Source organism: Phasianus colchicus, chromosome 23, assembly GCF_987193195.1.
Source record: "Phasianus colchicus chromosome 23, bPhaCol1.hap1.1, whole genome shotgun sequence".
Classification (NCBI taxonomy): Eukaryota; Metazoa; Chordata; class Aves; order Galliformes; family Phasianidae; genus Phasianus; species Phasianus colchicus.
In genome coordinates, this window is record NC_143458.1 from 4,464,658 (window position 1) to 4,492,529 (window position 27,872).

General features: G+C 43.4%; 1 protein-coding gene and 1 long non-coding RNA gene across 37 annotated transcripts in view; one reads left to right on the forward strand and one right to left on the reverse strand.

The window, feature by feature from the left end:
- LOC116233000 (uncharacterized) overlaps positions 1–27,634 on the reverse strand; it is a 194,376-nt gene extending 166,742 nt beyond the window's left edge. For all 30 annotated transcript variants that reach the window (XM_090123724.1, XM_090123726.1, XM_090123746.1 and 27 more), the window contains exons 1-2: positions 27,461–27,634; positions 18,398–18,520 (exon numbers count right to left, since the gene is read on the reverse strand). The gene's annotated coding sequence lies outside the window, so the exon portion shown is untranslated. The remainder of the gene's footprint in view (positions 1–18,397; positions 18,521–27,460) is intronic.
- LOC116232982 (uncharacterized) lies at positions 751–6,533 on the forward strand. Of its 7 annotated transcripts, none has more exons than XR_016459652.1 (6): positions 751–901; positions 1,691–1,871; positions 1,952–2,061; positions 2,252–2,336; positions 3,728–3,853; positions 4,711–5,154. It is a non-coding gene; the product is annotated as an uncharacterized LOC116232982 (long non-coding RNA). The 7 variants fall into 7 exon arrangements; XR_004167855.2 differs by lacking the exon at positions 4,711–5,154 and adding an exon at positions 5,161–6,533 and having other exon boundaries at positions 754–901; XR_004167858.2 differs by lacking the exon at positions 4,711–5,154 and adding an exon at positions 5,161–6,533 and having other exon boundaries at positions 755–901; positions 1,971–2,061.
- Positions 27,635–27,872: the final 238 nt, after the last annotated feature.

The following is a 27,872-nucleotide window of genomic DNA, read 5'->3' on the forward strand; positions in this document are numbered from 1 at the left end:
ATTTCACACCACTCAACTCCACAGTTTTCAGGGAAAACAAAGATAATAAGTCTTCTAAGAGCCAACTGCTAGGGAAAAGATAAGTTTTATACTACCATAAAGCAATAAAGCTCATCCCAGTGTAACATGGAGCTGTTTAAAGCACCAGGCAAAACGCATGCTCCCATTCCCCAATAGGTTTTCAGAGTTATGCCAGAGTTGGCATAACTTGTACAAACAAAGCAACTTGCTGCACAGGTCTACAAACTGGCAAAGGGAAAAGCTCTGCAGGGAAACAAAGACGACCATTTATTACACCCAGCTTCTCGTGCTTACAGTCATTTCCTGGCTCTGCTCAAGGCCCTGATCCACGAGAGATCTTTGGCACAGGGCTCTGAGCAGAGGACAGCTTTCTAAGTACGTCGATGAGAGTGCAAGAGCAAGGTAAGATTTTACACAATGTGAGGGTATGCCAAAAATGAAGCACAGAAACTCGAACTCAGCTACTCCGTGCTTGTAGGTACACATCTCTGGGGAATTCATGGGAAAAGAATGAGGGAGAGAACCGAGCAAGTGTCTCATCTCATAGAAATCCTTGTTCTAAATGTCTCTGTGACTCCATCCCACACCGCACCACCTCCTGCTGCACGGCTGAAGTGGAAAAAAAAACTACAGAAGGTGTAAAAAAGGGATGTGTGTGACATCTCTGTTAAATATCTATAGGAGAAATGCTAAGACAGGGCTTGGAACAATGACTGAGCACCTGATGGGAAGGCAGGGCCAGCTCAGGTGCATGCAATGTGTCTGAGTGATTGCAAGGGATGGAGCCAGGATCCACCCCTTCCCAGCCATCATTTAAGGGCTGGCAGTGGAGGTGATGGGATCTCACTGCAGATCCCTGCCTACCTGAGGCCTTTTAATGGTAAGTGGATTTTTCTTTCTTTGTTTCTGTGTCTGTGGCTGCTCCATTTGGGCTTATCCTCACTTGCTACAGCCTAGGACCTTGCTATCACTGCTGTGCTTTCTATCATGTTGTAGCATTACAATACCTTACAACGCTCATAAAGCACCAATAAGAGGCAGCAGAAACCCTCATCTGGACAACCAGGGAGTTGTCAATTACAAATTGTGCAGAGTTAACAGAACACTGGTATGCTGACAGGCTTATCTTGTCCTGCCAAAGATCCCAGTGAAACCAGGCACAGAGAAGGAAGCTAACACTGGTATTACTTGCTTATAATAGCTTTTAGCTGCTTTGGAGAAGTGGCACCCAACTGTGTTGCCACAATAGATAGGATGGTCTTAAGTCAGTTACACTTGCCAAAGAAGGTATTTATTTCCAGTGCTCAGTGAATGTGGAGGGGGTTGGCCTGTTGAGTGCCTGCTGCTGTGGCAATAATACCTACAGCAGCTTAACCCAGATCCCACTGCTGAGCCTTGGCCAAAAGCTCCCTTTGAGTGTATTTAAGGTTCCGTGGTACTGAGCCAGTGCTGCAGTCACCTCTCTTAGCATAAGCAACTCCACTTCCAACAGTCCTCTTTGTGAGAGCAAACAATGAACTGGGGTTACCTCTCCAGAAGAGCCCCAAAGAAGTTTTCCATTGATTTGGATTCCCCAAGTCAAGACAGAGAATTTATCAGCTTCATCTGTTTTGGTGGATGGGACAATGAAAAGGTGAGGAAAAATGATCCTAATCCATTTAAATTTGAGGTTTCATCTCTTGAAAAATGCATGGCTCGGATTTCAGCTACCTGTATTTTCCTCTCCCTGCATCACTTCTGTGATTTAACTCTCAGCATAACTCAGCTGCTGCTCAAGTGAGCATCTCTCAGGACCTCAATACCACCAGCTTCCCTCAGCTGAAGGAAAATCGGTGACCTTAGCAGTGAAGGTGAGCAAAGATGGTGGGTAGTAAATTGAATTTGACTTCTAATGAAACTTTTTCTGGGGCTTTTGTTGGGATTTCTTCAGCTGACAGCTTTTGCTCCAGCACTGGTACTGATTCAGGCTTGTTGCCTGTTTACCATGCCTGTGGTGCACCTCTATTAGAAATACATCACTTGCTGCCATAAAACAGAAAGGTAAGCAGTAATTAATGCCATGTTCTATAAATTTCACCTCTTTCTCCTTTTCCTTTCCCCTAATAAATATGGAAGAGATGACTGAAGTGGTGCTCTGAAAACACTGAAAGAAAAGAGCACGTCTATCAGTTACCTCAATAAAAAGCATCCTGGAAATGAAATAACAGTTGTCTGTCACTTTTCCCCACAGGGAAAAGTTTACTCTTCTCCCCACCTTAATCAAGTGCTTTGTGCTTCTGAATTTGATCTGATCTTACAGACGCTTCTGCAGCTCGGTAAGTGATGAAGGCAACAAGAAAATCCATCTCATGCTCTTCCTACCCCCACAGCCTCTCTTTGTTCTGGCTTTGTATCAAAAATTAACTTTTCCTGGTTTTGAAAGAGGAGAAAACCATCACAGAAAAGACAAAACCCATTTTTTTTCCTAGTATATGTGATTGCTTTCTATTTCCCCACAAGGTTTATGTTTCAAATGAATCACAGGCAGTGGGGGGGTGGGAGGAGAAGCTGAAAGGTTTTTCCTGCTTGCCCTTCTCTCAGCTCAAGCAATAGTTTCACCAGTTTGGAGTCTGTGCAAATATCCCTCCTGTTTGTGATTTATCAGTGGACTCAAAGGAATGAAGCAAACAGAGTGAGGGTAAGCTAAAAGACTACGTTCTTCATAGCCCTTTAAACTAATAGCTCACATGCATTTAGGAAATGCAGCATGAAATGTTGCACTTGTCAGCAATGAGGTTTACCTACTGCTTGTGCTCATAACTTCATGACAGCAGCAGGAAGGGAACTCAGACATTCCTGCTTCCAAAACCAGGCTATGAGATGGCAAATAAGTCTGTGGCACAAAGCAGTAAGATTCCAGCCAGCAGCAGAGAAGCAATGAAAGGCATGAAGCCATGCTGCACCAGAGCCTTAAGGAAATAATGCAGTTCCATTTTGAAAAGCCATTGGATTACCTTGGAATAAATCCGTATTGGAAAACATTATTACTCCTTATTACATCAAAACCTGCTGGCTTGTAGGAAAAATAAGTAGCACTGTGAATTCTCCTGGGGGCTGAAAATATAAGGGAGCTTGACATTATGGAAAGAGCTCTTGAACTGCAACAGAACAGAATTCTTTGCAGGAGAGAACATTAATAATAATAAAATCTATAAATCCAAGGGCCAGTTTGCTTCAAAAAGACATGGCTCAAAGGGCAAAGCAATCATCACTGTGTTTGGTGTTCTTGTCATTTTTTTGGTAAAGATGCTAAATGCAGTGCTTTTAATTCACAAATTAATATCTAAATATATGCAGCCTTCTATTGTTGGCTTTGCCAAAAGCAGCAGTTTTGAAACCAACAGAGCCCACAAATGACTGCACTCTCCCTCTGTAATTAGCCTAGCTGATCACAGCTCAGCAGCACAGCCTCCTGGATGCTGCAAGGTTGAGTCGTGGCTTTTTCACACACCCACTTATTTCTTTTTTCCTCCTGGAGGTTTCAGCTCACAGGTAAAGCCATACAACTGCAGACTTCCAGGCTGAAAGGTGTGCAAAACGACAGATCTCTGATATTTAAGCAGCAGACCCAGGTTTTCCTGAGCTTGTGTCCATAGCTTATCATAATTTTCCACTGCCCACCTGTGGACTCTCAAAGCTGAAACTTCTGCATCTTTTCCTTTTTCAGTGTTCTCTCCATGTCTTTGCTGGAGGCACAACTTTATTCCAGCTGCTCTCCAGAGATGTGTGGATGTATCCCTGAAACGTGAAGGCTGTGGCTCTGAGAATTCATGGGCCACACGGGCTTCTAATGGTAAGGCAAACATCTCTCAATCACAGTATTCAGATTGCTGCAAATGCCTCGATCAAAAATCTAAATTAGAAGCAGCAGCATTTTCTTTTTATGGAGTCCAACTTTTTGTATTTCTCTCACCCAGGTGACTTTCTATCTTAACATTCATCTCTTCCTTCCCTCTACGTACCATCTGTTCACACTCATTCTCCCTTATATTCATACTGAGGAAAAAAAACTTGAAGTATGATCTAGTGGCCACAGATAGAAAACATCTAGGCTCATTTTTCATTCATCTGTTGTTGTTTCATACAGCTGATCTGTCTTCACGTTGCTTAGTTTGGTCTGTTTAAATTGTAATGCCCTGGGGGCAAAGACTAATCTGTGTGTGCATAGAGCCTGGATCTGGGTCTGTGGGCACAACTGTGGCACTAAGGACAAATCCAGAGAGGCTGGCAGGCTGTGTCATAAGGCTGTAGGGGAAAAAACCATCAGTGAGTATTGCATGTCGTGGTGGAGAAGTGAACACAGGGAATAAATGTACCTCTGTGGATGGCACAGCTGAGCTGCACTTTGTTGCAGTGCATTGGTGATAAACTGTTGAGATTTAAAAAAAAAAAATGAAACCCCTGTCACAGGCAGTGTTAGGAAATACACTGCTAAAGGTGCATTAAACTTTGATGGCTCTATTTATACATTATACATGTGCAAGTCAGCAAAGCTGTACTGGTGGTAATTTTCCAAAGGAATCAGCTAATAATGTTACAGCACATGCTGGAGCAAACTAATGCACAGGTTGCTGCTTTTTTTTTTTTTTTTCCTGTTTTTGCTTATTAGCACACAAAATAGGAAACATTCCACTCTATTTTATGCCCCAGTGTATAGTCCAAGGAGCAAAGCAAAGGGGAGCTGTAAGGAAGATTGATAGAGAGATGCTCTGCCTCTACAAACAGAATGCTGATGGAGAGGACGAAAATTGGAGATCCCCATAGGTTTGAACCACTTAGGACTCTCAATCTTAAGGAAAAGCCCACTGCAAAAATTATGCAAACTGCACAACAAGGAACATCAGCAATTTTAGGGAAGGCTGAACTCCTTCAAAGCCTGAGGCCACTGGTGTTTAGAAACCATGCTGACAAACAGCATAAAACATCCTGATCGAGAGGGGCTGACAGCAAAGCAACCAGCTGAGACTTCAGTAGTTTCCTCCTTTGAAGCAGAACTCCAGCTGGTTACATGGTTGGAATATGGGGGGGGAAAAAGAAAAGGGTACTATCAGTCTTGTCCTCAAAATACCACTAATGCTGTGGGCAATCATTGCTGTGCAGGGACAGGCAGAAGGCCTGAAGGCTTGGGAGATGGCAGGAGCAAATCTCAGGAACGTTTTGTCTTCATCCCCATCCCCTTGGTGGAAGAGTTTCCATTGGCAAATCCTGATCTGATGTGATTCTGCCAGCAGTTCTCCAGCACTCCAATGCTCCATGTAACATCTGAGGCGTTGCAGTCAGAAAGGAAACCTTAAACTTGGGTTTTCCATCATCTTTTTCCTCTCATCTCCTGAAGAATCCCTAAGACTCATACGATTTTCCAGGCTCTGAGACAGAAGTAAGACTTGTTTGATTGTTTCTGTGGCAAATTAAAGGGTTTGTGGCAAATTAAGGAATATCATCTCTATCCAACATGTGCAAATCCCAAAGATAACAGTTTAAATGGTCCCAATGTAAATGTCTGTATCAGGGCTGACTACAGAAGTGACATAAAAAGGCTTTGGGGCAACAACTGTGCACTTGTTTGTTCTTTTGCCCAGCAGCTGTCACAGTGAGTCTTTCTTCTGTGCTAAAACTTTGTTGTATTCTATTCTAACAAGTAGTAAAAACAACAGCAGAAGTGGTGGGAAGCTGCAGCTGAAGGGAAACTTATTCCAGAGCAGTATTTAATAGGCTGTGCTTCCATCTACCCAACGTGACTGGAACAGAACCATGCTGTAACTCACCTAAGTGGCCTCTGTCAGCTCAAATAACAGTCGTAGCTAAGAAAGCTGCACCTTGAATTTCACCACTGCCAAATGTCTGCCCTTTTCCAAATCTCAGAAGCAATTCTGTGCTCGTTGCAGGATGAATCCCTACTGAAAAGCATTGCTCTCGTTTAGGGGACCTCAGAGGAGTGAACGCAGTGATTTGCTCAGCACACACTGCTCTCGGTTTACCTCTCACTGCCCCTTCCCCATCTTATCCCCTTTGTTACCCCCACTCTCACCTGCAGCTCTTTACATTGGCTTTATTTCACGCAGCACCTCGCAAAGCAGAGCTGTTCTCACAGCCTCTTGTCATTACATCCAAGGAAACCCAAAGATGGATGTTTCCTTACCCTGAAGCCCCCAGCTGCTATCTCTATAGTACATAACTCTCACCAACACGGCTCGCGTTTGCAGGATACAGAATTGAAATTCCACTGACAATATCAGGAACGCAAAAAAACAAGTGCTGGAATTGCTCGTGCTTTATAGACACTTCCTGACAGGAGCTTATCTCCACCTGTACAATGCGTTGTTATCCCCATAAATGCTGCATGTTTGTATATCATGGGTAATGAAACGCAGCCCTAGCAGCTCATAAGACACATGAGGACTGGCAGAGCTTCTTGCAGTGGCTGGATAATTCAATGTGAGGTGGTTTACAAGAAGAAAAACATGGGAAAGAAGTGATTGTTAGTGCAAGGAAAACAAACTGGGTGGAACTCAGTGACCAGAAGGAACTTTTTTTTTTTTTTTTTATGACTTTCTGGCATTTGGGTCTCAATTATCAGAGACACAACTTGGACCATAAGCAATATTTCTCTTTGGCAAAGCCAGGCTGCTTTATTACCAGCCTCGGAAAGAGTGAATGTTTTGATAATGGAGTTAAAGGAAAACCAGAACTGCACAATTTGAGAGCAGCCTTTTCTGATCAAGACGCGAGTGCTGTGCTAGGTGAAAAGTAAATCAATAATACAGCCCCCGGGAAGGCTCTATTTATGAAAAAATTCTGTAAATTGATGCTTATGTGCTGCTGGCAAAGAATAATATTTTCTTTAAGGGGCCTAGATCTCTGGAGATAAAGAGAGGCTGGAAAGAAGTCAAGGTATATTTATATACTGACTGTATAAACACGCATACTGTGGCTAAACGTGTCAGATTTAAAACATGAAAGACAGGCAAGGATGCAGGGAAGGCAGCAGTGCTGCAGCCTGTAGGAAAATAGCTGCTTTATTGGGAGACAGAACCCACTCCTCTGTGTGCGAGTGAGCAGAGGGAAACCACCAACAAGGGATCCCTGCAGCTCAAAGTCCTGCAGGGAGGAATTTCAGATGGAAATAAAAGCCATCAGACAGATGTGCAGATAAGCCAGGGGTTGTAACACCCACCTCTGCAAAAGTCCCATGCTGCTGTTACAGCCATCACTTCACACTTGTCTGCAGTCTGTCCAGCTCTGCTGATGCACGGAATGTTAATTAATTAATTTTTCTCATAAAGGATTCCGCTTGCATGGTCATTTTATTCATGGCACGTGAATGATGAAATCTCTCTTGGCTTCCACCCTTTTGAGGCCAAGGAAACAAAGAAGCTCTGGTACATTTTAAAAAGCTTATTAAAAGATGCAAAGGACTCCATCCAAGGTTAGCAGATGGAGTGTGCACGTAAAGCACCGTTTGTCTGTCTCTAATTCAAGGACTAAAGGAAGGGTTTCGTTTCAAAACCCCTCTGATAGGCCAGCAGTCACTCTAAGGTCACTGGCTTGCAATACAAATTGCATAAAACTGCCCTTGTGCCATTGAAAAGCTTCCTCCATTATTTTCTCCTTGTGACAGGGAGGGGAATTGTAGCCTGTCTATGAAATACGACGTGACTTCAGCTAACAGCATGTGCCTGCCTCCTACCTCATGCATATTTTCTTCCTAGATGTTTTTGGCTTCTACCAGTCACCTGCCTTTACTGAAAGTGATGAACAAAGTCTGTTATTTTACAGATACTGCCTTGCATTCATCACTCCCTACTTTAAAGCCATTCCCTGTGGTAACCACATTAGCATCCTACTTACTCCAGGCTCCTTCCATAACCAAAACTGAGATTTCAAATGGCATCAGCTGTGCTCTGCACATAAATCTCTATTTAAACTGAACTTCAGAGAAAGCTAAAGGCACCAGATTCCTTATCTACACGCTTCTGTTTATGACAACGTGTGATAAATTTGGACACCACTTAGGGTGGCGTGCATTCAAATCATATTAAAAGCACAAAGATGTTCATACGTCCATCATTACCCACCCAACTGCTTCACTCTTTACAAACCATTCTTCCCACTGCATATTTGCACTCCAACCTGCAAAGGCTGAGGAACAAGCTGAGCACAAACTATATGCTTTCCCAATAAATGCCTAAATTTTTGTATGATTACAGCCTCAGATTACAAACCTGCATGGGTGACTGGTTTTGTGACACCACGCTCAGAATATAACAGCATCAGAAATCACTGGGGGAATCGGGGCAGTAGCCAAAGTTTTTAGAAGTTCCTCCTGTGCTGTTTTCTGACTTACGCCTTAGTGCCTTTCCTCCTCCTCCCTTAGGAAAAGTGTAATTATCTCGATTTTACAAACAAAGCGTAAGCTAAAATCAAACGTTACTCATAGGACGCACAGGGAATAAGTGGTAAAGTTGGAAATGAAACCCAGGAGCCCTGCCTGCCCGTTCCCTGCTCTAATTTACACAGAGCAGGAGGAGAACAAGCCTGCCCATTTGGACATTCACACGATGGGGAAATTTTTACAGTAAAAATACCACTAATTGCTATTTCAGAAGGCAGGTTTTTGGAATTACAGATGGAGTGGAAATTTTCTTGCTTTTGCTGAAATGGACTTCAAAGCTTCTGCATTTCTTTCATATCATAAAAGCTCCAGGAGCAAAAATTTGGGATTAATTGTGAAAACGGTTTCTTCTCAAAAAGTCAAAATCATTTGGAAGCATCGCTTCTCTCGGTCTCATCAGCTCCCCCATCATAAGGAGGATTCTGCTGGCTTCAAAAGAGTCCCAGCATCAGATCAGCACTGAAAACCTGGAATTATGGTTGAGGTTTCTGCTCAAGTGCTCTCGGTTTTAGCACACGTTCACTTGTTCCAGGAACAAGAGGCAAGTTTCCCACCTCACCTGCATCAAACAGAGCTTGGAGAACAGAGATATCTCAACAACTGAGATGTCTCAACAATTGCCTTCCAGAGGACAGCAGGAAAAAAAATAAATTTAAATACATAGATGAAAAACCTCAAGAAGCAGCGTGCAAAGCATCTTCCAAAATGTCATGTGAATTGCAACCATATGTAGAAACATATTGGGGAATAGAAATTCAGGATGTGTTTCTGTGTACAGCGTTGTAAGTTAACACCCTGAACTATCAGCTCTGTGTGTCAGGTCTCTCCTACAAGCTCTGATAAAAACCTTTTGCTTTTCATGCCTGACTGCTTCTGAAACAATATATATATATTTTTTTTCCCTAGGATTTTGCATGCACAGAATTAGAACATCAAAGCTTGGACTGACAGCCCTCTAAAAAATGTGACTATGACTATTCCAGTCCAGATTTGGAAAACAGCTGATTGCACCAGGTTCCTCAACAGGTTTTTGAATGCCACAGGGCACATTGAACAGAACGCTGCCTTTTAACGATGAACAAGAAGAGAGGGGCTGCTTAAAAAGACACTGTGAAGGTTCTGGGGACGCTGCTTTATACCCAGTTATCTTAATAACTGAGGGAAACGAAGGATGTTTATTGAAATTCTGTCAAGCAGCCATAGGTGACAGTTTAAAGAAAAGGAAAATGCGTACCTGTGAACGTGTGTTGTGAGCACATGAAGTAGGACCTCCTAATAACCCCATTATCCTAATGGGTACGGAGTCAAAGTGGAGCACATCTTAAAGCATAAAGTTGCATGAAATTCGAGTTTGAGAAAGGGCAATAAAACCACTCAGTGGGCATTTCTGCCTCAGCTTTGCTGCACATACGCAGATTTTTAGCCTCGCTTCCCATCTGTGTCTCTGAGTTTCCAAATTGATTTGAGCCATTTTGGTCAAACGCGATGGAGGGACAGGAGACAGATAACAAAACCACCACAGATCTTGTAACCAGGTAAATAAATACAAGGCATGCAGTCAGTGTGCTGAGAGAAGGAAGATTAGAGCATTTTGTTAGAAAAGGAAGCCATAAAAATCCCATGACCAGAAAGGCTTTCATCAGTTCTGTTATTTTTTGGGTGCTGAAGTCAGTTTATCTGACTTTATATGATGAATACATCCATGGAAAGCCATGATTTAATGCTCCTGGGATGTAAAGGGCCTCTGCCTCAAAGGTGTGGGCATGGCCATGAGGTCTGCTGAGGAAACTTGAATGACAGCAGGAGGAAAAGAAGAATGCAAACTAAGAGCAAAGATGTATTAGACCGTATTTCATAACCACGTAATTACTCTGTAATTAGCCAACAATCACAGTACATTTACACCAGGCATTTGTTTTAGCCTTTTTGCAATTGCCACTAATTTGTCTAACTGGAAATGCACCAAGCAAGTAGCAATAATTACGACATAAATATGATGCAGTTAGATATCTGAAGTTTAATAGCACTTCATTAAGAGTAATATCCAAGGCTGTTATGCTGTCATGAAGTTAACCTCCCAGTCATAGGCATTATTTACATATTTAGAAACAAAACTGGTGTAATGACAGTGTAATTACATTCAAGAAACCTCTGTTACAACAGTCACTGAAAGGAGGTGACCATAAAGACTACAAAGACTGTTTTAATCACTCACCCTGATGCAGAAACTTTGATGTACCATGAAACTGCAAAGAGCCAACAGAACACAGTGCTGTGCCTCTCACTTCGGGAGAATGAAACAGTGGGAAAAGCATCACCAAGTTTTCATTTTCTTCCAAGTTTTAAACACAGACCTCAACATTGTGGCCTCAATGGAATCAGTTTTGGAAGCAGTGCCTCCTCTTACGTTCAGTTTGGTTCTATGCATGCAGGTTTCCCAGTGTGTTTGATAAGCAAACATCTCTTGCACACTGCATCAAACACGGGTGCAATGATACACTCAAGGAGTAACCACTGCACTTCAGGTAAAATACCACACCCAGCAAATCCCAATCACAAAAACTCTCAGGTTTCCATAGAGATTGATTTATGTCTGTTATCTCAGCACAACAAAACGCCTTCGGTGGTGCAGCTGGGACAACATCTCTGAAATCTGCAAATCTGCACTCATTTGCACCACTGAGATCTGACAACGATCACACTGACCAACAGAAGTTGTGATATCAGTTCCAGATACAAACCCCTCTCCTCTGCAACTGTCACATTAAGGCAGTCACCATTACACACGTGTAGCACACACACCCAGCGTTTATTTGCACCTTTGCAAAGTGTTGGCACTTGGCAAATTCCTTTCTCTCTCAAGTTTCAGTACGATTAAGACCAGAACAGCTTAAATCTGCAAGCTCTCACACAATGCTGGTGGATGCTCCATAGCATTAAGATGCTGTGTGTTGCCACCTGCTCTTCTGAAGATGCTGAAATCCCATCTGATCTTACAGCAAAACCACGCTGCCAGGCTTCAGAGAGCAACCAGATGGAGGCTGGTTTTTCCAGACTGGCATGAAGTTCAGGCTGCCTCACACTCAGCTGCACACCAAGAAAGGCAGTCAGAACTCCCACTCAGGCCCCAGATCTCCCTGCCCAACCCTCCTGTTTGAGCCCAGCTATTCAATAATTATCACCTGCAACCACAGAGACGACTGAAAGCAGCTAACAGGACACCTTGTGATGCCAGAGATAAGAAACATCAGAAAAGCCTCAGAAAGTTGAGTTCAGAAGGAAGAAATAGCAGAGGCAGGACTCCGTAATCACAACTTTCAGTACAAAGGTTGTAATTCAATTTCAGAGTTCTGCTCCAGTGCATCTCTTATGATGTTAGCAGAGAATCTCTCAACAGAATTAAGGAATTGTATCAATCAGGAGACAGACACTTTACATAGAGAGAAAGCAAGAGAAAGACAGTTTATATGTGTGTCTGCACTGCGTGCCAATCTAATTACTTATAATTATAAGGTAGTGAGATGTGAAACGCTAATTGAAAACTTTGGGTGCTTACGTCTCAGTCTGAGAAGAATTTGTGTGCCCATCTGGTTAATAGGAAAGGGATTTTATTTTCTAGATCATTGATTTATCATCATCAAGGGCCCAGATACACAGTTCTGTAAGTCAGCTTCAGGAATATGTTTTTTTCCATTACGTTTTTACTGTCTGAAATTGCCTGCAGCGCTGTGAATGTTAAAATTGACTGGATTCAATTTAGTGAGATCGCCTTCTTGCTCTGTCAGGGGTTATTTATCTCACTTAGCTTTTGTAGTGGAAGTTTCTGTTGTGTTTTTGTTTTGTTTCTTAAATCGAGGTCCACATAATTATTCCTTTTTTATTATTACTAACGTGGCATGGGAGCACAACGTCTGGATGGCAGCTTTTGTATAAGCACACTGATCCTTGCCAAGTAGGATCACAAGCAAGGCTGCTGCTTTATTATAGGCTATACAAGAATGAATCCCATTTAGCATCCTGAAATTCCTTCCCCATCTAGAGCCAAGGTCCATAGGGTACTACAGAACATTACAAGAATCAAGAGCTGCATCTATCACATCTTATATCAAGTTCACTTAGAGTGTGGGCACAAGAGAATTTGTAGAAGAGAGACTGCTTACAGAAGAGGAGAGAGAAAGCTCCAGAGGAACCAGCCTTGGCTTCTAGAAAGGCTTGTAGAATTATTATCACCAGTTTTGGAAATTCCTTGTTATTTTTTCCTAGGAGAAAGCACGTTACATGGGAAAACAGGGAACACAAGACTGAGTGGACGGAAGATGGTCAGTGTAACTTTCAGCTTGCCAAAGAAATAGATGATAATGCAACAGTGGCACACAGTATTAACATAACAATACGTAAAGGATGTGGTCTTGTACTTCAGCATCCGTCCCAGACCAAGGACAGATGGGTGAAACTTTGCATTTTGCAAGTTGCACTGTAAAAAGATTCATTGGGTTTAATCTTCCTGGGCCTCCATCCCACATCTGCCATGCTCTCTAGCTTTTAGAAGCTGACGTGTGATAAGTGCTATCGCAGTATCAGTGCTAACAACACGGGTGGAAGTATAATTACAACTCTATCCAGCAAGAGCACAGCGAGAACACCTAGTGCTCAGACACTGCACAAGCAAGTACATGTGAACCAAGCCAAACTCCTCAAACTGAGATACACTGAAGGCCACAGGAGTTCTGAGAAAACCTCCTTAGTACTTCTAATGGGGTATTTATTCAGTAACCCCAAGAGGAACAGCAATCATTCACCCTTCTTCCTCCCCCCCCCAGGCACTAATGCACCTTTCCATTTCTTCACTGAATATGCTACCCAATAAGCAGGTTTTGATTCAACTTCTGAACAAGAAGTATGGAAGATATATACAGCCATAAGCTTCATCTTCACAAAATATAGCATCAAAGGGCCACTTTCTGCAAAGGACAGCTCTCCTCTGGTGTAAGCATGCATCTTTTTCTGGTACAGCCTCTCTCTTCTTCCTCTCCTTTTCCACACAAGGATTCTGAGGAAATACTTATTCTGTGGGGCCAGTGGGCATCTCCCCTCTGAAAAATTCATCTTACATAAAAAGAAAGAGGCTTAGGCTAATGTGCTGAATACCTTGTGATAAGTATGCTGCCCTCAGGTCCCGTTTGAAAACTTCCATTTAACTAGCAACCCAAAAATCAGCTTGCAGCATTTGCAAAATGATTCATAATTGAACACAAGCCTCTGGCCCTGCTCAGGTTCTGTTCTAAGTGAAGTCCCTGAATCTGTTAAAGGGCATCAAAGGATTCTGGTCCAGATAAAAATAAATGGCTTGCTTTCTGGGAATCCACAAAGGGGAGGGAATATAAGCTCTGTCTAAAGCAGGGGTATTGGACATGCATCCTCCTTTTCCAGAACACAGTCTGGAAGCGACCTGGCTGCTGCTGCTGAGATAAGACTTGGCTGCTATCCTCCTTTTGCAAACCCTGGTTTCCTTTGGCAGCAAATTGCAACTGCATGCAAGGAGGAAAGGAATACAAGGCACACTGCATATACCTGCTCTGCAGTCCAGATGTGGCCAGGAGTGTCCACAGGGACCCAGACTTTATTGCACACTGTCCAGCTCACCACTGAAAGTCTACTTTTCCCCACAGTCAAGTCAATACAAACAAGTACGTGCACGAAACTATTTGGACAAAAACTTTTCCTTTGGGTACAAATACATTTTCTCTGTTTAGGAGAATGCTAAAATGACGACTTGAGAAATGTAGCTTCCCAAAACGCTCTGGCACTGCCTTCCCATTGCTTTCCCTTTTGTCACTGGTAGGCAGAAGGCCTGCTCTCCATCAAACAGAGACGACCTGGTTTAGGTGAGGTGACTCAGAGCAGATTGCAGCATTTACCACAAGCTATTCAAAGTGCAATGAGGCTGACAGCAACTTCTTCCTCCCCTACCGAGCCGTTCTCCCACATCTCTCATTTCCCTCACCTCCCACAAACACAACCAGCTACATCCTTACCTGCCCTTTTGCTACCGCAACCCTTGCATGAATTTGTTATTTGATGTTTTTTTCCAGCAGGGGCCCTGTGAAAGCAAAGATTGGCTTCCTGCAGAGGAGAGGAAAACCAGTCTATAAACACTAGGCTGGTGGAAATCAAATTTGCTATTACGGTTCTTGAAATAAAGACCTTTTTTCTTTATCATTAGTTCCTGTACAGGCCTTTCTTCCCAGCTGGGCTTACAGCACTGAGGACACTGATCTCTCAATGAGCACACACCACAATTCAGACATTTACAGCCATCCAAACCAATCTAGGGGGATCCAGTGAAGAAATGCTCTCCCATCTGCAGCAGAGCTATTAAACTTTTCCCCTTGCTGCCTCCAGCCAACCCTAGGCACGTGTAGCTCTATCAGTGCACAAACAAGAGAGAGCACAAGCTCAGGAATGATGCTCAGATGCATTTCTTTGTCTTTACTCTTTGGCTATATTCATTATTTCATGGGAGCCTTCTAGTTATTCATTTGCAACTTCCTATAATAATCATGCTTTCAAACCAATCTAGAAGCCATTATAATCAAAAAGCCAGGTATCCAAATGGAACCAGGACTTCCCAGGCACAGAGGTGAGGCTCACCAGCTGTAATTCCCTGGGTCTTCGTTTCTCCTTTTCTTGGAAAGGAATGTGATGTTTCCCTTTTTCCAGTCACCAGGGACTTCACTTGCCATCTGTGTCTTTTCAAATATGATGAAGAGTGAAAGAACTCATTGAGTACATCTCAGTCTTCATTTCTGCTGAAGCCAGTTCTCCCTTCCCATGTATCAGATGAGGTAAGCTCTCTTTGGACCACCTCTTCTGACCAACATACCTACAGAATCCCCTCTTGCTACTTATAGTTTAGTTCTATGCATACCTTGGCTTTCCTGATCCTGAAGCATGTCCAGAAGACATCCTTGTATTCTTCCCATGCCACACATCCCTGCTTCTACCGACTGCACTTCTCCTTTTCCCTCAGTTTCTCTCAAATGTCAGCCTTTAAATCTGAGTATGTAATTAAAGCATTGAGCTTCAATTTGCAAGACCTCCACTTTGCTCCTAGTTCTGCCAGTGACCCCAGGCGAGCCATCTCATTTTTCTCTGCCTTAATTCTCTGTCTTAAATGAAGGAATAACAGCTGCTTTCAGCAGAAGGAATTCTAATGGGAAGCAAAGGAAGCTGTATCAGCCAGGATTTCAGCTTTGCTCAAATATGGTACTGATGGAGAACACGGTGGCACACTGACAACTACCCCATACCTAAATGCCTTAGCAAAACTGCCACACATCTCCCTCTTTCAAAGCATGAAAGCCTCACTATGAGTATTTGTCTGCTTGCAGACATCCCTTTCATTTTAATTTGTTTTTTTTAATGGGGACCACGTTCAAATAGCACAGAAAGAAAAGATGGGAAAAGGACAAATTCTCCCAAGAGGATTTGAACATTTAACTTTAAAAAGTTTGGGATGATGCTTATGAGAGATAACATTACAGTTCCTACAGCCTGAAGCTAATGCTGAGAGGCAGAATAAACTGGATGTGGATATAGCTCATGGTAAAGGTGTCACTGCAAATACAGCAACCACAGTAGAGAAATTGAAAATGCCACAGTGTAATCTAATGAAGAGTGACTACAGGTACAGACAGCCCTGTTTCCTAGAAGCAGCTCATTCCAATACAATTCAACTCTAATGAACTGAGGACACGAGACACCAGCATCATATGGCAGCAACAAACAACTGTTGCCCACTTTTCTGCAATTAGCCTCAGAACCAATTGTTAAATGCCACTTTTGCTCAGGTAACTACAGGCAAAGCAGCATTATGCCAGCCTTCTGCCTACGTTCATCTGCTTGGAAGCATGTACATGTGCTTAACATGCATCTACAACTGCATGTCAGCTGTGCAGATTCTTAGTATGTCAGCCAACAAACACACACCAATGTCTTTGATGCATATTCAAACACAGGGCACGTGTTTGAATTTCTACCTTTGCAGGTCTCTCCCCTGTGAAAGCAAATCCTGATAAGAACATGCAGGTAGATATGCATGTCTGAGAGCATATGTGACAGACATACATATTCCCCAGGTACCTCCATCAAGATGTGTGTGGAAGTGGAAGAGCTGTGGTGAGTCCTTGGAAAAGCGATGCTACCCAGCTGCTGCTGCAAGCTGCCTTGTGATGTCAAGTAATAAAGCAATCAGCCTTCATACCAAGGAGTTTTTAGAATGATTGCACCTCTATCTAACAAATTCCCTCTGATACATCCTTTTCTTCTACTACTAAATTAGCATGGGCCTAGAGAGCTTATTAGCATGGGCTCTTAACTTCATTGGTAATGTGCTCACATCTCAATATTCCAACAGGAAGCTGGGAAAAGGCATGAAAGGTGAAAATCTATATGCAGAGAAGCTTCAAGCATTAATGAGCAAGGCTTGATTAAAAAACAAACAACCTCCCCACCCACCAGCCCCTTGGGAGCTGTTTGTCTGCTGGGTACAGATGATTTTGTAATCCATTTGGTAACAGTAATACCTCTTACCTATAAAACAGTACAAACATAGCTTAAATCTTGATGTTTAATATCAGAGATCCAAAATCCACACAGAAGCGCAGTGAGAACACGATACAGTGAGATGGAAAAATGCATTCCCACTTCACAGTGAGAAATAGGAAACGTGCAATGCTTTGTTGCCAAAGCATCATATCCATCATTGTCCATTGGGTGGGTAAGACAGTCTGTGCTCCTTCACATCAACTTTGGAAGAAAAGTTGTATTTCTAGAGAGGCTTTTAAGAGATGCCTGAGGAAAAGTGGTTCCTGACTTGAACCAGGTTAACAGGTGGGTAATACACGGACCCATTTACTAAATGCCACTTGAAAAAATCACAGGCAGCATAATTGACTTTTACAGCTTGAATAATGTAGGTCACTGCGTTAGTGCAACAAGAAAATGAATGTATGTTGGAGTGAAAGACAGAAGGGAAGTAATTACAAAGTATAGATTAAATAACCATCAGATAACAAGCATAATAATAACAACCAGGGTGAAGATAGAGGAGAAACAATTTATAAATGGATTGCAGCAGGGTGCTGAGAAACTGCTGGTCTCAGATGCTAGGCCCTTTTTTTTGGATCCTTGAGTGAAAATTTGAAAGAGTAAGCTATTCCTCCCCTTTTCATGCTGATATCCTACTTCTCGTGGTATCAGCTTGCAGCTTGTGCAGCCTAGAGGGTTATTAAGTTCGAGCCTGATTATATTAACACACACTTCTTAACTCTTGCAGAAACAGGATGCCACAAAGCTCCAGCAAATAAGAGGGATCACAGTCCTATCCTACAAAGCCCTGAATTCTGGCAAAGTCTCACCTAAGGCTTGGAATTATCAGTGCTTCTGCAGTTTAGCTTGCAGGAGTTAAAAAACAACACAAAAAAAAAACCACACTCCTGCTCCCTCTCAAACAAATCAAACCACCCCAAGTACCCCAAAACCAAGCAAAAACGTGGCATGGGAGACTAAAAATACACATCTTATTTTTTCTATTCACGTTAAACCACTGAGTCCAACCTGGTTTAATAACACTCTGAACTTAACCAGTACCACAGGGCTGTTCTGTCACTGTAGCACTGACAGCACTGCTGCCCTTCCAGCAGTCAGATGCTTCCACATCACACAAAGCCATCACCAGAACTTGTGAGTGAACATCACTCCTCTGGTGAGGACACGTGGCAGCAAAGAAACACACTGACCTCAACTTCTATCTGTTAGAAAAGTCTGCAAACGTACATTGAGTGACAACTCAGATGTTCCAGGGGAAGGATGACAAATCAGACGAGGTGCAACACAGCTCACACTCAACCAGAATTCGAGTCTCAGTGGTGAAACGACACTGACCTGCGCTCCAGAAGAAAGTCTTTTGTTTTTCCTCAACTCCTGCAAATTCACATCTGCTGGTGGATGTGCAGCTGAGACCCAGAGTCTGTCTGGTGGCTGCTCTAAGGAGGGCAGGAACAGAAGCTGAGGAAAGAAGGAAAAAAAAGAGTCACCAAGAACTTATTGGAAGTGAGAGATGTGTAATCTGCATCCTTGTAATACTTAATTAATTAATCCATAATAACCCTCTACTGCACAAGACGCAGTATTGAAGAGCAATGAAATGCACCACCTTCCACAGCCACCTCTGAAGTTAAGTTTATGAGACCAAAGGAAAACTGCACAATAAGTGGGAACAAGGAATGAGCCTCCCAGGCACGTGAATGTCCCCTGCAAAGGCAAAGAACATCACTATACATACTAACACAGAAGGCTGTCAGTCAGCTACTTTGTCCCACAAAGGAAAAAGACACAGAAAAGGTTCTACAAACACGTGCTTGAAGAATCCTTTGGTTCTTGTGAATACAGGAGAAAATACCACTGTTCAGCTCATGACTTCATTGCACCAGATGGCTGTGCTCTATAAGACCTGCAGAGTTTTGCTGTTTTTCTCCCTTAAGAAAACAGGAATTTAACATGGGCTCAGCATCTGTATTTGATCATATACTTGTACAGCTAATGCACAAACACAGCACAGGGAAGGTGAAAGAAACAAGACTCATTTCTGCCCATTCACAACCCAAGGGAAGGAACAGGACAAGTTCATCTCACAGGACACAGTTTTTGCCTTTTAGTGCAATAAGGGGCAGCACTGCCTTACAAAGTGATTTGCAACACAGCCCCAAATACACATTCTCTGGAGGCAGTACTTCTGCTGTATGCAGCTCATAGCTGTGTTGGATCATCCTTGTCCTCTGCTGCTCTGTTCATTAATCAACGGCTCCGAATGCGAATGAGTTCAGAAGGAGCTAGGTGAAACGCATGGCAATTTGCTCACAGCTTGATAATTATGCATTTTTCAAAATAAATTAAAGCCAGAGCTAACAGCAGCACACTGTTTTCACAAGTCCTGCTTATACAAAGAAATTAATTGGAAAGTGCATTGATTGGAGGGGCTGCTGAATTCCAGCGTGGAATTTATTTCCCTGTTGTTCTCAAGCAGCTCCTGTACAGCTTACCAAACAGAACCTCTCACCTCTGCTCAAACTGGGAGATGAAAGACAGCATAAATAGCCTCTACTCATTGGAAACCGACTGGAGAATCCTCATTGCCTCTCATAATAAAGCAGCACCAGGGAGGGAAAAGGATCACAGTCTCCAGTGAATCTTCCTTGGTTCTGTGCTACCAAAACAAGTTCCAAGATGAACTCAAAGAAGAATGCATACGGCAATGAAGTTTTACAAGAAAAAATGCTTCCAAATCACCTCCTCCTTCCTGAGAGACACATCAGGGTCTCCCTGAACGAGAAACCCACCCACTCAGGGATTCCAGTCCAAGCACAGTTTGCCATTCAATCCAAGGTAAGGCGACCAGGTAACCTCACAGATCCCCAGGCCATAAGACACCACAGAAAGTACCCCACGAGGACCCTGATTTAAGAGCATCCTTCCCTCTGAGTGTACTACACAGTACTACACATCACATGCTAACTCACAGCAAGATCAGGGCTGTCTTCCAAGCTATTACCATAGCAGATTACACAAAGTATTGGTTCTGTGAGAGAACAACCTTGGGGCTTCTTCTTATCCCCCCCCCATAGCCCTGCTTACCCTACCAGCTTGCACATGCTTGAAAGGGCAGCTCTGCATAATAAATTGAGCACGTGTCATCAAATATTTTAGGAGATGAGATTTGCTTTAATTTGTTGTTCTCAATTCCTCCCCCACTCTTCGCATAACCCAGAACAACACAGATTTTTTTAACCAGTGCTTTCCAGATCTAATGCCAGCACGGCGAGGCAATACATGCATGCAGGTAGAAGATGGAACCCACAAGAGAATGCATGCAGGGAGAAGATGGAATCCACCTACTTACATTCATCCCATAACATCTGTTTCACTACACAAAGAATTAGGTGGCAAGGAGATAACAGCAATTTTCTTCCTAAGAGTGGGGCACTGGAGCACTCAGAAAGGACCAAGATGATGTTCCCATTCCAACATGCTTAAGTATACAACATCTCCAGCAAAAGCTGCTGCTTCCAAAGCCAAGATCTCAAGGTTTATAATCCAGTTGCACTGAGGCATATGAAACAAAAGGTTAAAACATGATTTCATTTTTACAGTTGCCCAAATTTGTGCATCTGCAACTCCTGTTGATGATGGCAAGCCCAGTTTCCATGCAGGCTGCAAATCACTGTAACCAGGTTTTGGGTTTTCACTTTTCATCTCCATCTTTAGATTTAATCTTTCCAGACATCACTGTGGTGTTTGCAAAAAATACCAATCCAAGTAATAGCAGGTCTCCTTCCTTTCTTCAATGCCAAGGTGAAATAGATTCTATTCTGTTCCAGTTGAAAATTCTTCTGTTGGCCAAACCAGGATACACTTGTGTTAATTACTCCTGAGATCCCTATGATCCACATTCAGGGAAGAAAGGATGAATTAGCATAATGAGAGCAGCTGGAGCCCACTTTTGATTTCCTAAGCAAGATATCTTCATAACAAAATGAAAATGAAACCAATCCAAATCAGCCAAAACCAGAAGCCACACATTGAAGTACCATCAGTATTAACTCTTCCTACACAGTTACCTTATGAACAAAAAAAATAATGTAAAGTCACCATGGCTGTTAGCCAGAATACAGAGTGCAGCAGCATTGGGCCAAAGGGGTTTTCTGGTCTGTTATGCACCTTTCCTTTAAGCATGATGTATTCCTGTGTGCTACAATACTGTAAAGATAGCAGTGAGTTCCAGACAGGTTCTGCAGCCCCCTGAATTTCAGCCAAAGCACGGTGTTAACCATGCAGCTCACCAACATTAACTATTCAAACCAAGGCTGTGCTCACAAGAGTGGCAAAACCCTGCTGAACTCGATGACAGGATGACACAGGAACTGCTTACAGCTCTGAATTTGTCCACTGCTGACCACACAGCCCCCTCAATCACTGACAACATCACTTCTCTTCTGCAGCAGCGCATATAAAGCCCTGATGGACTCTCACACCTTCAATCAGCTCCTCCACACAACATACTTAATGGCTTATCCATTCACTAATCAACACCGCTCATCACTTGTAGGGATGAGGAAGCCTCTCCCTGGGGTCACCGTGAGCCCAACAGAATGATGGACCTGATGGGTCACAGATACATGAGCTATCATGACACTGACCATCCCAAAACTGCCCACCTCTGAGGGAAAAAAAGACAAAACTACAAAACATCCAAGGAAATACTGAGTAGAAAACAAAAACCAAGCACTGTGCAGGCTGTGTATTAATGCTGACGAAACGTAAAGCTGCTTAAAGTCAGTTGAGCAGCACAGGCAATGAAGGTCCAGGCTGTACAAACAGAAACATGCCAATATTTTTAAAGCTTCTAGTTCAAAGTTATGGGGTTTTGCTCTGGGTTGTTTCTTTTTCTGTTGTTGTTGGGTTTTTTTAATTATTATTATTTTTACATTTGCTCTGCTTCCATTTTCTCCAAGGGACCAGTTGAGGACATGTGGAAAACCTCTCTTCCTTTTCTTTCTTCCTCTGCACCAGACAGACTGCATCAATCTGTAGGCAGGGTGCAATGCAGCCTGTAGGACTTTCTATTCATTCCCCAATTCACTTGTTTCAGTCGTGCCAACTTGGATTCTGCTGCTGAAGACACGAAGAAAACTAAAGGGCTGCTGTTCTCCCAAAACAATGGCCTCAGATCTTCTGAAAATACAAAAAACACCTAAGCAGTATTTACCTTTAACTGAATATTCTGCTTTGAGACAGAAGGTCCTTGCAAATGGATAAGAGGGCAACCACCATCACCTTTCCTAACCTGTACCAGTGAACAAGTTGGGTTTTTTAGGCCTGTGTGTTGCTGTGCACGTGCTGTTTTTTCTATAGGACACGATTTATGAGCTTGGTTCTCACCATATGATGGACCACCACCAACACAAGACAAAACCAGAGAATGGCCTGGGTTGCAAAGGACCACAATGCTCATCCAGTTCCAACCCCCTGCTGTGTGCAGGGTCACCAACCAGCAGCCCAGGCTGCCCAGAGCCACATCCAGCCTGGCCTTGAATGCCTGCAGGGATGGGGCATCCACAGCCTCCTTGTGCAACCTGTTCCAGTGCCTCACCACCCTTCGAATGAGAAACTTCCTCCTAATATCCAACCCCTGTCTCAGTTTAAAACCATTCCCATTTGTCGTATCACTACTGACCCTCAGAAACAATTTTTTCCCCCCTTCTGGGGGAATGCTCCCAGCCTCTTCGTATCTTTATGGATCAGAACAAGTCCACTACGTTCCCATGGAGCTCTGTAGAAATAGAACAAGCCCAGAAACATCATCTCCCTCATTGCACCAGTGTGTATTTGGCTACAGCTTTGGGAAACGCACGCAGCCCACCAGTTGTGGGTGGCTTCTTTTTATTGTTTCTTTGTGTTTTTTTGGTTTTTTTTTTAATATTTACAGCCTTTCGGAATCATTTCATAATTTGGCTGCTGCTTTCATTGCTGTGCCAAGCAGGCAGGGAAGTAACGTACTAACTTTTATTTATGGATCTGAAGCAGAAGTCACATACCTAAAATACACCTCCATTCTGGAAGCAGTTGGATCCTTTTCAAGGAAGTTTCTAAGATTTACACTTGCTGTATTTAATACGGCTATTAAACACATGACAAAGCAGAGCTGGTGATTGGCAAAAGTCGGGTTTTTCATTCCTCACCTCTTTGTGATTCCCTTCAGCAAACGGAACTGATTGTCAGCAACCTTTCGTTCACAGATTTGGAACATCACTGCAGTGGTGAGCAGCATGGAGCAGCTGCCATGGACAAACCCATTGCTGCCCCAGCATAAGATGAAAAGAACAGAAGAGCTGCTCCTTTCGTCTCACTGCTCCTTTTGAAAGTCCTCAGTTTGTTTTCCAAAGAGTTTCTACCTTCCAACAGGCATTTCTACCACCACCCCTGCAAAACAGTGTTATTGTGGAAAGGCACCTGAATCACACAATGGTTTGGGTTGAAAGGGAGCTTTAAGATCACCTACTTCCAACTGCCCTGCTGTAAGCTGAAAACTGAGGTTCTGCTCCTGGAAGTGATGCACATTTGAGGCCATCCTCATCCTCAGTTGCTCTACATAATTGTAGTTCAGCATTTGTGTTGGTTTTTTTTTTATCTGCAATATTTATCTTATTAATATTTGCACCTGTTCAAGAAACCAACCCCCTCACTACACCCATTCCTACACACGAGCTCCTAGAAATAACAGCCAGCTCAGGAGGAAGGCACTTCTTACCTCTTCAGAAGCAAAGGAACAAAGCAGCTGCTGGATATAAAGGGAAGAGGAAAGGTGCTGAACAACACAAATACCTCTATGCTAGCAGACCTCACACTGGGGTCAGAAAAACACAACAGCCATTAAACTCAACAGAAAGACAGCCGTCAAAAGTTCAGGGCTGCACTGCAACTCTGAGCATCCCAGCCCTTCAAAACCACCACTCGTGTGTGAATGGACACAGCCATAGAGCAGAACCAGAGCAGAAGGGTCAGCATTTCTGAGCCACATCTCACCCCATGAAAGGCCCTCAGTGTCCCCCAGCAACAAGCAGTTGCCCAGTGCCATAGAGGGGAGCACCCCAAGGCTTGCAGCTCTCTGCAGGTCTTGCTTCATGAGCTCCTCAGGGCTGCTGTGCTGCAAAGACAGGCAGAGCATCACTGATTCTATTGCGTGGTTTTTATTTTTAATTCATTTTAAACAGCAGAGCTGGGTGGGACCGGGGAGGCAGCAGCCAATTAAGGAACCATCAAACTTCTCTTAAAAGCCTCCCTCAACAATGCTCCCCCCTCCTGCCTCCAGCCAACATGGTAATTGTGTCTAATTTCTAAATTTTCATGCAGTTGCTGCATTTGCCTCCTCTTAATGAGATGTAAATGTGTTGCCAGTTTGTGGATTTGTTTAATTGCAGGGTAGCTAAACTGTGATTGGCCAGAAGGTTCATTTTTAAATTTATTTATTTAGCACACATGCAAGGCATTTTAAAGATTCTTTTCTCCAGCTAAGAGAAGGAGGAGGAATATCTTCTATATTCCTGTTATGTTCAGGATTCTGTTTCAAAGAAACCATCTGGTTTTCCAAGTGTGTGCTACAGACCTTAAAAGCCTCCTACCACATTCCACGTGTTTGAAGCAAGCCTGAATGCCTCCTGTTTGATTCAGGTTCAAAGCAGGACTCTAACCCAAATACCTTTGGAACTCAAGAGGCACAAAGAACACAAAGCGTTTTGAATGGCTTCACTACACAACAACACCAATTCTTTGAGCTTCAACTCACCCACCTCCCACAAATGCATTTAAAAGACTGAAGTCCTGCACTGTGAAAGAACAGGGCCATCACTGCCTAGTCTACCTCCATCACTATCCAGTCTAACTCCTAACTGTAGTCCAACTCTTCCCTGAAGCTCCACCAAAGCTTCAAGGACAAACAAACTGATTTTGGTACCTTTAAGTCGCTGCTGACTTTGCCCAGATAGAGGAGAGCTGTTAATTACTAAACTGGATCTTTTCAAGTCGCTCAGACCAGTTCACAGCTGTAAATGCAAAAGCAGTTTAGCTGCATAGCTGTGGAGATAAAACCCACATTTGCCCTGCACAACTTCCTGAGGATGACATATATCAGATGTCTGGTTTGATCTGTAGACCTCAAAACTTCCAGAAACGAGGAAGTCGTTCCCTACAGACTGTGACCATCCAGTATCACTCATATAAACATAACAGAACTACTTCTGCAGGAGCAGTTTGCAAAACAGACCCACAACTACAAGTTTTGGCTTTGCAATTCAGAGAACAATTCTGCTCTGCTGCTACTTACAATTAGTCTGATGAGAAAGCCTTAAGAAGCATAGCTTGTTCAACACTAGCTGCTTCAACATTAAAACCACTGAATATAAATGTATTATTTATACAGAAGTTCTTTAACGTCCTGGATTTGCTGAGTTTCATAGCATCTATTGCCTTCACCACTTTAACAGCTCACCAATATAATTGAGACATGAACACAAACTTACCCTCAACCTTTCAGCAAGATGATTCTAAAGCAAGATTTACCTTGACATTAGATGTCTTCACACAGCACCTAAAAAAAACCTGATTCCAACCACCATCATCCAGAAGCCCCAAAAAGCACATAAAGAGTCTGAAAAAACAAGTCTCAGGGTCCCTTCCCCATTCTGTCATCTGAGGATACATCTTGTCATGAGAGCACAACTCCTGCAGGACCTGTGTACACTTAGATCTTATTGCTCACGGCTGGGAAACACAAACAACAACCTTGGAGCAAACCCAGCACATTTTGTTTCACAGCAAACCTAAGAGGTAACACAAGCATATGAGCATCAGTGAAAAAAAAAAAAAGTGCTGTGCAACTGGTGATATCCTGTCGTGCAAGTCATTTTTACACGCCCTAGAGAAATGAAGATGATTTTGGCTCTATTTGCCTGCCATTTCCCCATAAACAGATCCCTACAAAGGTAATCAGCCTGTCCCAGGGCCAAGGGCATCACTTCTCTCAACCACTGTCAGTAACGGCCAATAACACCCGCTGACACAGTAAGGGGAAGTGACAGCAGGGAAATAATTTAGCCTTTAAATGACACGTTATCCAGTTAAAAGCCATTTACCTTCTGCCGCTCGGTGTGTCATTGCTCATTTTAGTTTTGAAGTGACATCTCCCCAAGTGCCATTAACATGCCAGCAGTGAAAGGGAATTTATAGAGTATGCAGCCTGTTGAATTATAGCCCGGGTGGTTGTGGCAAAGGAAAGTACTTTCTGGACTCTTTATTTATTCTGATAGCTCCCATCCCATGTGATTCAGAGCATCCAGGAGGAGAAGCATCGGGCAACTCCACCACCATCACCTTCTCCCCATGGCACAGTATGAACCCGTAATGTTATTTCAACGGGAATTTTCTGGAAGGATCTCTCATCATTTGATGTAGCACAGTCCTGATTTTAGGTTTCTCTTCCTAGAGAAAGAATGGGTGTAATTCTACAACACTGGCAGGCAAACACTGCCAAGAGAATGATAGCAACAACTTACCTGCAAATGCAGCCATCCTGGGAGGAGCACAAAGGATTACAGTGTAAAACTAAGAGAAGTTTTGTGCAACAGCACGACTCAAAAATGGAGATTCTTTCTCCTGGACAAGACTCTTGCAGTTGCAAAAGCATTGTGTGAAACCTGAAGTCCACAAAGCACATGAATGACAGAGCTCAGCCCACAGATACCTCCTTCCTTTGACTAATCAAATATGAGAAGATACCCAGGAGCACCATTCCTCTCTTCTAATCATCCAAGCTAACCATAAATAGCAATGGATTTCAAACTATTGGACAAACTGTCACTTCACACCGTGATAGCATCAAGATAAGGTTAAAAGCCACCGTTTATCATGTGCCAAAGAACTGCAGTAAAAGCCCACGCTGCCTTCAAAGCCAGAATTACTGATATTATCTATATCTCAAAGTTCCAATTTCACACAGCAGAAGGGACACAGGGAAGGCCCAAACTGCACCCCCAGGTAACACCCACACACTGTCTGCTAAGGGAAGGGCAAAGAAGCACGGCTGAATTCGCAGCTGCCCTTTCCTCGGATACTTGAGGTGAATTTGCATCAGTTTAACGTGAATCATCACGAATAATGGAAAACAACACTTATGCTAACGAGAGGACAAAGTGAAAGCTTTGCAAATGAGATGCTGATGAGAAACCTGCATCCACCTCTGCTTTGAGCTGTTACTTCTGTGGCGCACCCACACACCACGAGGCCCCAGAAGGGAAAGGCAGCTCCATCTCAGGGATGCGCACACAAAGACCCGAAGCAACCGAGGAGCCCGAAAGCACGCAGCTGAGAGAAACCCCCCAACGCTCAGCAGCATACCTGCACCCTTCCAATCGAACACGGCTGCTCCTTCAACAACTGGTGCCTGCTTTCCTCACCCAGCCCTGCAGCGACCTCAGCTCCAAAACCACAGCGTGGCCATTCAACACGTGGCGGAGAGCAGTGCGGAGTCTGCGCATGCGCGAAGTGATGCTGCGCATGCGCAAGGCCGGGTGCGCGGAGCACGTGGCGAGAGAGGAGCACGTGGCGGAGAGCAGCGCCGGGTCTGCGCATGCGCAAATTTGGTTGTAGGGAGCACGTGGTGGCTGTTTCAATGCTTTGTAGTGCAAGGTTTTGGCCCTGGGGACTGTGGTGTTGTTTGTGTATCCCGAAGGGTAGCGATCCTCACCAGCCTGGGAAAGATGAGGCTTTTGGGGAAATAAATGTTCGCATCTTCTTCAGTTTTGGGGGT